The sequence below is a fragment of the Diprion similis genome, chromosome 14 (assembly GCF_021155765.1).
Source record: "Diprion similis isolate iyDipSimi1 chromosome 14, iyDipSimi1.1, whole genome shotgun sequence".
In the NCBI taxonomy this organism is placed as follows: Eukaryota; Metazoa; Arthropoda; class Insecta; order Hymenoptera; family Diprionidae; genus Diprion; species Diprion similis.
The window spans coordinates 9,212,255-9,223,184 of NC_060118.1; the positions used below are offsets into that span (position 1 = coordinate 9,212,255).

Genomic DNA, 10,930 nt, shown 5'->3' on the forward strand with positions numbered 1-10,930 from the left:
CTTGTATGTACATACATGTTGTAGCATAACATACCACAAGCCACGACATTAGTGCATTGATGCTAGTTAGCGGCGCGGGTTTCGGTAACCTTTCGCTTCCTTTAGGCATTCCTGCCAGTCATCCCACGCTGGGTTACCATGGCATGGGCATCGTTCATGATGTAGGTACCAGAATCGTAACCGGGGTCCAGTGTTACAACAATGCCGTCTCTTGGTGTCTAACAATAAGCGAGTGATTCACGAATAACATAACAAGACAGCTCTCCTCGACGTCTCTATATAGTTCGTCTGCAGTCAGAAGAGAATAACAGAAACGTCGAGTGTTTCAATAGATTCAAAATAACAATGCAGAAATGTCAGCGACTTTTATTTTGTAATCGTTTTTATTTATGCATTTTATTTTTATTTTTTTACTAATCCAGGTTGGTCACGTTATTACTTTTTCCTCATAACTTTTTAACGAGTTATAATTATTGTGCATTATCGATTTGGCGATTCATGCACATTTCACAACCGTTAAGTAGTCATTTATGTCCTTGCATAGTCTGTTCATCCAAAAGTTGTATGAACGGTTAAAAAAGTGTGTGAATTTTTGGATTTTATATCTAGCCAATCGATCGTTTGACTTCATTATGGAGTTTGTTTCACTAATCAAAAGTATGTAGATCGAGGTTGAATCACATTTTTTTTCTCATTAGAATTAATCAATAGAAAAGATTATCCCTGAAAATAACTTCAACCATTTCCATCGCTGAAATATTGTCTCAAAAAAACAGCTTAACCGTTGCACTTGAAACTTCGAGACAATATTTTTGGATATACGTATTCTCTTTGCCACGATCTAAATTTTTCTGATTATCTGAATCTTTTGCGAATAAAATAAAAAAGTCATAACTTTCGAACGAAAAATTGAATTTCAAATTTAAACGGTCATCATTTTGTTAAAAAAAAATAAGAAAATAAAATTTCTCGTCGTAGCTACATGGAATATAGAATATCCAAGAATACCGTTCTTCAATTTGATTGGATCGTTTCAAACCGTTTCTCAGATATCGTGGTATTGAATGATTCGTTATCGTGATACAAATCCCGGAAATTCATTCATCAGTACCTATAGACAGATATAGCTCCTTAAATATGAAATTAAGGATGCTTCCTCCTAAAATTTGAACAAAATTACACCCGTAATGCAGTTGCAAATCGACACGAATCCGCAATGCATCGCGATTTGATTGCATCGCATTTGCTGCTGCAGTGCAAGCGTTTTAAAAATCCCGCACGTCAAGCGTAAGGTAACATAACAGTACTCGTTCCTTAGCACCGGATATGGACGGGCACGCGCTGAGTTTCCGGCCTTATTTGACCGGAAGTAACCTTTGTACGATTAGAAAAACGGGCACGTTTTAACGACGAGCTATCTCGCGTTACCAAGATCGCATACCTTGCAGGTCTTCGGCTTTATTGTGAGCCTTTCGAGCCCCGATTCCTCCCTCTGGAAGTCTCTCCTAAAACCACAGAGAATGAAACAGAAGTTATGGGAGAATTGTATATTCATATATAGTGCAAAAATAATTACCTTACAACCCGGTATAAAAATCACTGAATTAGCAATTGCACGATTCTCTGCGCGGAGTGCGAGAGAGGATTGCAAAATGAATGAAACAAGATCATCTGACTTTAGAGAGATGTTGAAAAAAATTACAGATTCATTTTTTTTTTTTTTTTTCAAGAAAAAAAAAACAAAATCATTTCACCGCACGTTTTTATGAAAACATTTGCTCGTATATTTCGGAAGATCTCTAATTAGTATAGATAAATGATCTCAAAAATGATATCAATTTTGTGAAAAGCCGAAGAAACGTCGGACATCTTTTTTTTTTTTCATTTTTAATTTTTTTTTCTTCTTATTTGAGCACGTTTTTTTATAAATTCATCCGTAACCTCGACTGCGCGGGAAGAAACTGGAGCACCGATCCTCCGAAGAACAATTGAACCGTTGTTGAGACGGTTATATAGACTGAGTTGAATTAGCCGGAGTCATCGCACCTTTCACAATCCATTTTATCGGTGGTATTTAATCTTGGGAAATAGGTAAATCCAACCGGTATATACTTTATAATTATACCACATTGTACCTACACCCACAACGCCAACGGATTTCTATGTAGAGACAATGCACAGTTGCTGTACATGCGTAACAGCAAAATTTTGTAAAAAAAAAAAAAAAAAAAAAAAAAAAAAAAAAAAAAAAAAAAAAAAAAAAACGTTTCTCAAACGCTCGCGTAATTTTAACTGTGTGAATTTATACGGGATAATCGTTTTACGCTCTCGAAATTTGCTGAGATTATCTGATCACCGGTCTTTTAATTTCAGAGCATGTTACAGCGTAGAATTATTATTGTATAACTACTTGACAAGCGATGAGAAAGATAAATAATCAAAGTGTGCGTAAGAAATTTTACAGACTAAATTTAAACAACGATTGAATCCAACTCACCGGGTAATTAAACATGAGAGAATTGTTTAAATTTAAAAGGATACAAATCTTAATGCAAAAATTCGTTATTGCGTGGTAAAAAAAGGTAAAAAAAAAAAAAAAAAAAAAAAAAAAAGTCAGGAATCTTGCACCAATTAATAATTTAGAAAAGTAAAAATAAATTCATTAGTCATTCAGCGGGAATGAATTTTTTTTTTCAAAACTCATCAGCGAATCGATTATTTTGTTTCGTATTTGCGTAAGTGCAGAATAATTGTTTGATGCGTTTTTTTTTTTGTTTGTTTTATTCTATTTTTTTTTCCCCCCTTACCTTATTTCGAATCACCTGGTTGTACGAAAGTAAAAAACGCGTGCGCAATAACTGCGCACTTCGCGATGCGTGCACCAGATGGAATGTTTTGCAACGGAATACCTGCCCATGTATTCTATCTATCTCGACAAGTTGACGGCCTCGCTCGATCTCCATGGACCAGGTCGATCCGCATGATGCGTTTTTCCCCGCATCGACGCCTCCGCCTTTTGCAGCGATTTTTGCAAGTATCCTAGTGTCACGGTATTCGAAATTTCTTATTATCTCATTTCCTAGAAAATTTCAGGAGAGATCGTACAAATGTTGAAATTTTTGCGTTATTGTTATTATTATTATTATTTGTGCAAAATTTACATCGTGTTAGGTATAAAGTTCGCCAACGATGTATGACTTGTTGTTTGTAAAATAAGAATTTTTGTGCAGTTTAGATCAATAGTTCATGCGAATTTTATACACATGCTTAAATTTTTAGATAACGATACATTTGGAAATTTAACTCGTCTCGTGTCAGGTTAAATTTATGCAAATTTTTGCCTGACCAGAATTGTAAGAATGTTTCAACAAGTCTCGTTTGATTTGGGTCGAGTTCATGCTAATTTTTTATGTTTTGAACCAAATACTTTTAAATTTAACAAGTTCCAAATAAAATATTCGGAAATTCATTTGATGAGGGTAAAATTTACGCGAAGACTTGATGGTAATAAAAATTTCGGTTCCAGTTTTATTCTTCTCAGGTTAGATTCAAGAAAATTCGTCAAGTTTAGAACGAAACGCTAATTGCAAGTCCTGGCTGTTTTTGGGATCAAGTTCGCGCAAAGTCATCAAGTTTCAAATAAAATACTCGCAAATTCATCTTGTTGAGGGTAAAATTCGTGCAAAGACTTATGTGAAATAAGAATCTTGACTCGAGTTGCGTTCTTTTCAGGTCAGATTCACGAAAATCCTTCAACTTCAAAACGAAACGCTTGCAAGTCTTGGCTGTTTTGGAGTCAAGTTCGTGCAAACTCAGCAAGTTTCAAACAAAGTATTCGCATGTTTATCATATTAGGGGTAAAATTCTTTTTTCAAATGAGAATCTCATTTCGAGTTTCGTTCGTCTCAAGTCATGTTCCCGAAATCCTTCAACTTTAAAACTAAAAGCTTGCAAGTCCTGGCTGTTTTAGGGTCAAGTTCGTGCAAAGCTGGTCTGCATCAGTCGCGACGAAATTGAAATTCGACTCGAAGACACTCGGATGTGTCGAGGACTGCTCGTGTCTTCTATACGGTGCCATGAACGTTATGTGTGTGTAATAATTACAGGCTGGTACCGTGCTTCGCGAGACAGCCCGGTATATACACCGCAGTACAAGCTTAGGAATCGTGATCATTGTTCGAAGATTGTGTCATTCGTGGGCTCGCCCATGTGCTGCATGCATGCCGCACAAATATTTGGCCTTTGTTATTCGCACTTGCTGCAGAGCTCGCAAGTTGGACGATTCTTGTATCTTCCTGATCATAAGTGAGTTTCTTTCTAATCTCTAATCTTTGGAGTCCAACGACGGTTGTCCAAAAGAAAATGAGAGCCAATATTAGACGGTTTTTGTGTTGAAATTTTAAAAAAATTGATAATTTAATTAAAAAATTTCTCGTTTCATCTTCAGTATATTATACACATATACATAATATATTACCATAAGTAATGTTGTAATCAACGATCTCATTTTAAGGCGACAGCTGTGCATGGTGTATGATCTATATTTGTCTCGTTTCGATTAAATACAGAAACCTAAATACGAACGAATATGTATAAATGTACGTATATGTAACGGAACTTTGTATGCACAAGCAACTCAACTCCAGATGCCCTCGACTGTATATATACACATACATATGCGACCCGAATTCGAGCAGATGATCAAACATTCGTGTAATATAGGTAGAATTCGTTGGATGTGAAATATTCTCCGATAGTGATTTAAAGTTTTAACTTTTCCACGTTATAGAAAAAAGAAACATTTCTTATCGTCGTTCATTTTTCATTCGGTTTAACAACTTTTAATTATCTCGAGGGTAAAATAATGAATCTTTATCATGGAGTATCGATTATGGTGAATAAAAAAAATCGGGGAAAATCTTTTTAGGAATGTTTACTAATTTTCGAGAAAATTAGAAATTATGCTTTTGTTACAGTCTTTTTTTTTTTTTTTTTAATTTCTTTTATTTCTTTCACTTTGTAATTATTGAAAGTAATAATATGCATTATATAAATGCAATTTCACTTTAAAAGCACCTTTTTTTTTAACAAAAAATAAATTTGCCTGGGCTAAAAATTGATTAAATGACACGATTTTAAAGTGTTTGAAATACTTTGCTAAAAAAAAAAAAAAAAAAAACACTCTCATGATATTTTCTGTTAAGTTTAGAATTTTCGCTGTTAATCTCGAAAAAAGTGATTGTTTTCACGATATCAACTCCTTAACCTTGAATAACTTCTGGAAGAGTTTAGTTATCGAAAAATTGTGAGAGACCTTTTTTTTTTCAGAGTATTAAATACCGTAAAAAAAAATATGTATCGGAATATTTATTTAAACCACCTCGCTACCGAGCTCCAAAATAACCGAAATCATTTCCTCGTGTTGATTAAATGAAAAACGGAAAATTGCGTTCAGGAACGACTAAACATTAATTATATTAAGTGCAAAAAATTAAAGCAGACGTCTTATTTCCTCTTCCTACAATAATTATTAAACATCTGTCTTTGGAAAAAAAAAAATCAAAAAATCAAGAAAATAAATAAATAAATAAATACTAAAATAAACAAAAAACACGCTCGATTCTTTTGCACCAGCCTAGTTCGCACGTTATAATATATCCGATGCGGTGATATAAACGCTTATAATATATATGGAAGCCCAGAGTGGCGATCAGTGTGGAATATAATGTTCATACACGTGTGTTTTTTGTGTGGGAGAAGTTTGGCAGAGTCAACAAGTATATGTAATAATATATATATATATATATATATATATACATATGTTATACCGTAACATGTCCAACACACCCTGAACTCGCGTTCATATCGCATGTGGAAAGGAAAAGAGGGAAGGGAAGTGAGAGCGAGATACAGAGAGAGAGAGAGAGAGTGAGAGCGAGAGGGGCGGGGGGGGAGGGGGGCAGGGAGAGATGGAGCTGGGGGGGAAGAGGTGTAGGTACGTGAATGTGATTACGCGTTTCTGTCATTCAGTGTCTATCGCGTCGCGAAGCTCCGAGCACCTTGGGGAAACGGAAGTCGATCCCGTCCCCTTTCCATTCGGCTTCCTTGTTCTTCCGCCGAGAGTGAAAAGAAAAATTCATTCGAAAGAAAAACGAAGAATAAAAAAAGAATATACAAAAAAAAATTTCATTCAATTAAATTACCAAAATAAAAGTAAAAAAAAAAAAACCGACACCGCGAAATTCTTTGTTTAAAAAACAAAAATAAATAAATAAATGAAAAAAAAAGACGACGACAACGACAACGAGAAAAATTAATTTGATTTTCTATCGCGGTTCTTTTTTCGTTCTTCACTTCTCTTGCGTCGTTCTTGTTCTTCTTGTTGTTGTTGTTATTATTATTATTATTATTATTCCTATATATCCCCCGTTAAATACAAGGAAAATTGCGCTGCATGCGGGCGAAAGGTTGTTGAACGTTTTCCGAACGTTTATATTATAATGCATATATAATATGTATACAATCATGCTTGTTACATGTTATACTATTTTTTTTTTATTTTGTTATTTAACAGTTGATTGGGTGTTATAACAAACACAGTTTTATAATAATATGTGTAATGTATACTGCATAATTAAATCGATCTTCTCAATCGCCAAGTTTTCGCGAGAGACCGGTTCCCGAGGACGTTTATAATTATTCTTGTTATTATTTCTTCTAGTTTTTTGTTTTTATGTTCGTTTTTTTTTTTGTTTTTGTTTTTTTTTTTCGTTTCCGTCATTTTTTCACCAGTACCGACAAATTTCTGTTACTCTGTGTGCGTACGTGTGTGTGTGTGCGTGTGTGATTAACCATATACAATTACTAATTCAAAGTTTCACTTTCACGCGTTTGTTTGTTTGACACCTCTAATATAATTATTGTTATACGCCCCTGGGGTGTGTGCTTAATGGTAATTATTACTTCATATAATATATGTATATATATATATATATATATATATATGTATATATATGTTTATGGATGTATAAGTATACGCAGGTGTAGGATAATAACTTTTCATCGATCAATCGAACTACTCGTGCTAATTTATATAGTTACATATGTGACCGTAATTTCTTTTTGCATATATACATATATATGTATATTGTATATATACATTTTGCAAAATCGTCCTAGATACTCGAACAAAACGACAACCACGAGCCGCGGTAACCACTGCGATCAGATTGCATCGATTCTGCAAGGCCTTCGACCTGAATCTTAGAACACGGAGCCCAGAATCGCGATTCGCAACTATAATCGACGGTAAAGAATAATCCAACTAATTAATGTGACGTGTGTAGAATGACAATAACAGTATGATAGGCAAATCTCGATAGAATTTTCTTATAGCAATTCGATTATTATTATTATTACAATGTACCTACACCATGTTGGAAAAATTAATTAACTAAACATAGCGTCTCAGCAGTTGGCAGACTCTATGGCTATGTAAAGTTACTTGTTAAATTTCTGTTAATTTAATATGAAGAAAAAAAAAAAAGAATTTAGTATTGCTGTTTTAATATTTAATCACTCTTTCGATTGATAATTGATTAAAAAATTGTCAAATCAGGCAGAATAATTTTTGTACACTCGGTGGTGAATTTTTTTTTCACTCACCGTGTATGCACAGTTATATATACATATATATTAGGGTGGCGCAAAAAAAAAAAACCGACTATTTCTTTGTTTTGAGTCTCGTGTGACAAAATGTTAGTTTTTGATGTTCTAAGAACTCACTTCAAATGACAGTTCAAAAAAAAATTTTTAAAAGGTCGCTCCACATTTTTTAAAACGTCACAAATCGTCATAAATCGATTTTTTTTTTCTTCTTAATTTATTTTTTCGTTACGGTATAATTATATAGACCAAAAAAAAAATAAGTTTCCGAAAGTTTCAGTTCAAAATTTGAATTTTGAAAGGTCGCTGATAATTTTGTTTCAATTTTTCGGTGCATTTCTTTAGATCTTTTCGAGCGACCTTTTAATATTCATATTAAAATTTCATACATTTTTTTTTCGTTAATTTAGTAAGAAAGAATCGATAACAATACACCGCGATATGAATTAAAAATCAAAGAAAATACTGAAATTATAATTTTTTTAATTTAATTTTTTGACGATTTTTTACATTTTCCAAAAATTTGAAGCGACCTCTTAAAATTCTTATTTTGATCAAAAACTAACATTTTGTCTCACTAGACTCAAAAAAAAAAATATTTGGTTTTTTTGCGCCACCCTAATATATATGCAAATATATATATATGATATATATGATGATAATTATATCTGCGAAAGTAATTAGACGAGTTAATTATTGAACATCAGGTGCAGCAGCGTAGCGACTGACTGTTCGTTTAATGGAGGTATAAAACATGCATGATATTTACTGTTAAATCCTGAAATTAGCATATCGTTACGTTTGCTTGGTTGCAACATAGGAAAGGACCGACACGCGGGCGGTGTAACTTATAAGGAAGGTACATACCTACTACCTACTGTGTATTATATACGAGGTGGGGAACAGCTCTGCCTACATGTATCCACCCACGTCGTTGGCCTTCGGAAATGCAGTTAAATATCCTCGGAAGTGTTGGATAATATTAGCCAGCTACCTATTCCTATATAGATAGACAGGAATACCTACCTTCGGATTCATGTTACGAAATGTTTTTCCATCCGTTTGAAAGTTGTTTTTCAACATTTTAACGACACTCAATCGATTTCTTATAATTAGTCAATTTCATATCATAAAAATCATCATTTCAATTCTAAATCTGTTCTATTCGGGTTTGAGGTCTTACATTCTCGTCCAGCAGCGCCAAAAAAATTTTTTTCGTCAAGATAAGAGTAGGAATTAATAATAATAAGTAGTACACATTGTTTATTGGTACTTAAAGTTTATGAAAAAATTTTACTTCACTTTATTTTTATTAAAATTACTATATAAAAAATCACTTGATACGTAACAGTAGGAAAAAAAATTTTGCTCCACGGTCAGCGTCATAGCTATAGTGAATGTTGGTTAATCTGAAAAATTTTTAAAAATTCTTGTAAAATAGAGTTGTAGCTATATTACGGCGTGCCAGATTTTTTAATTTCGAAAAACTTGGCAATTTATGGCAGTTTACAAAAAAGTATGCGCTTTACGTTATTAATTTAAAACTTTAATTAGTTTTATAAAATTCTTTAACCAAAACATGAAAAACTATTTTTATTAATTTCTCGAATCAAAGAAAATATCGATTTCTCATCCAGAGAGAGAGAAAGAGAGAGAGACAAACTCGATAAAGAAAGTAAAAGAATGATCCGATTGAAATAACAATTCGCATCGCCAAGTAAGACCGTATTTATTTAAATTAACAAATATTTCTTTCGCCTTATCCGATCGCTGTATTTTTTCATGTCAACAAAGTTTTTCTTGTTTGTACTTTGTGTGTGTGTGCGTTTTTTTTTTCGACGGGCATTCTTTAAAAATATTCGAAAAATATGATGACAAAATATGGCTCGTATTTAAATATTTATTCTCGAGACTTTTATCTGTGGAAAAATCGATCCAACAAATTTATGTAAGAAAACATCATTTTGTTCGGTGACTTTTATATTTCTTCTGTATAGTTTCTTACAAGAATTAAAAGAGTTTTTTAAAGATTTTTTTTTTCAGGCTATTGTTTTGAAGAATTTCCACAAACGGTTTCTGGATTTCAATTTTTCTTGTCAATTTCGGTCGACTGAAGTCTACCAAGTTTTTCATAAAAGTAATAAACTCACTCAAAGTTTTCAGAAAAAAACTGTTTCAAAAAAACAGAAATGAGAAAAAACAACAATACAGCAAAAATTAAAGAAATCTACCCAATACGCATTTCTTGTCTTTGACATGTTTTATTCATCTTCGATGTCCTTATCAGTTCAATCAATAGCGAAATATCCTTCGAGTGAAGAAAGTCGCAGAATTGAGAGAAAAGAAGTAAAAATATTTAGTTCTATATTTAATTTCCGCCGATATGGAGATGTTTTTTTCAATTTTGGAAACACGAAACAGCTGTACGAGTAGAAAGAAAAAAAATACAAAAATAATCGAATTTGTAAAAGGCAACTTAAATAAACTGTAAATTAGTTTCAATATCGAGATGATCAATGTCGATATTTAATAAATTTGAAACTAATTGAACTTTCGAATTGCACTCTTGCAGTCCAAGTAGAAAGTTAGGAAAAGAGAAAAATCAAGTATTCACCATTTGACCAATCGTCACGAGTGTTATTAATTGAACTCACGATGGCAAACAAGAATGAAATAACATCCTCGTATATGAAAGAAACGATTCTGAAGAAATTTGAATGACACAAGATAAGATATCAACGAATTTAGGAAAATGTTTTGTAATTGAAGCGTTTAAAATTATTAAACTCTGGTGTTTTTCATCCAATTCTGATGTTTTTAGGCTAATTTCTTTTATTGAATAGATTCAAAGAAATTATCTGAAAAAAATTCGGCAAATCTTAAACGATATCAATTTTCGATACAGTTATTTGTACCATTTTTAAACAATCCTTGGAAGTGATCAGAATAATCGGAAAAACATTAAATTCGAATAAAAACCAGCAGAGTTTTAATGATTTCGAACGATCTCATGAAAGCTATTCCTTAATGGCTTACATCTTAGTTTGCGTTATTGCTGGTTATATTTTTTCTCGCTTTGCAAATCGTTTGATAAACCAAGGCTAAAAATAATTCCTTAAAAATTTTTTCAGGTTGCGGTCGAGCAATGGGCAATTAATCGGCTTCTAGAGGCGCAAACTCGAGTCAAAATCGTCGCGGGTTCCTGCCTCAAAATCGACCCGAATTTCCGCCGTAAGGCCCAGACTCAGTATAGTCCACCGACGGG

At 33.0% G+C, this 10,930-nt stretch overlaps 1 long non-coding RNA gene across 1 annotated transcript; it reads left to right on the forward strand.

Annotated features, from left to right (window-relative positions):
• The first annotated feature begins 6,416 nt into the window (after positions 1-6,416).
• LOC124414777 lies at positions 6,417-10,925 on the forward strand. The gene is made up of 3 exons (XR_006930072.1): positions 6,417-6,467; positions 7,180-7,308; positions 10,797-10,925. It is a non-coding gene; the product is annotated as an uncharacterized LOC124414777 (long non-coding RNA).
• Positions 10,926-10,930: the final 5 nt, after the last annotated feature.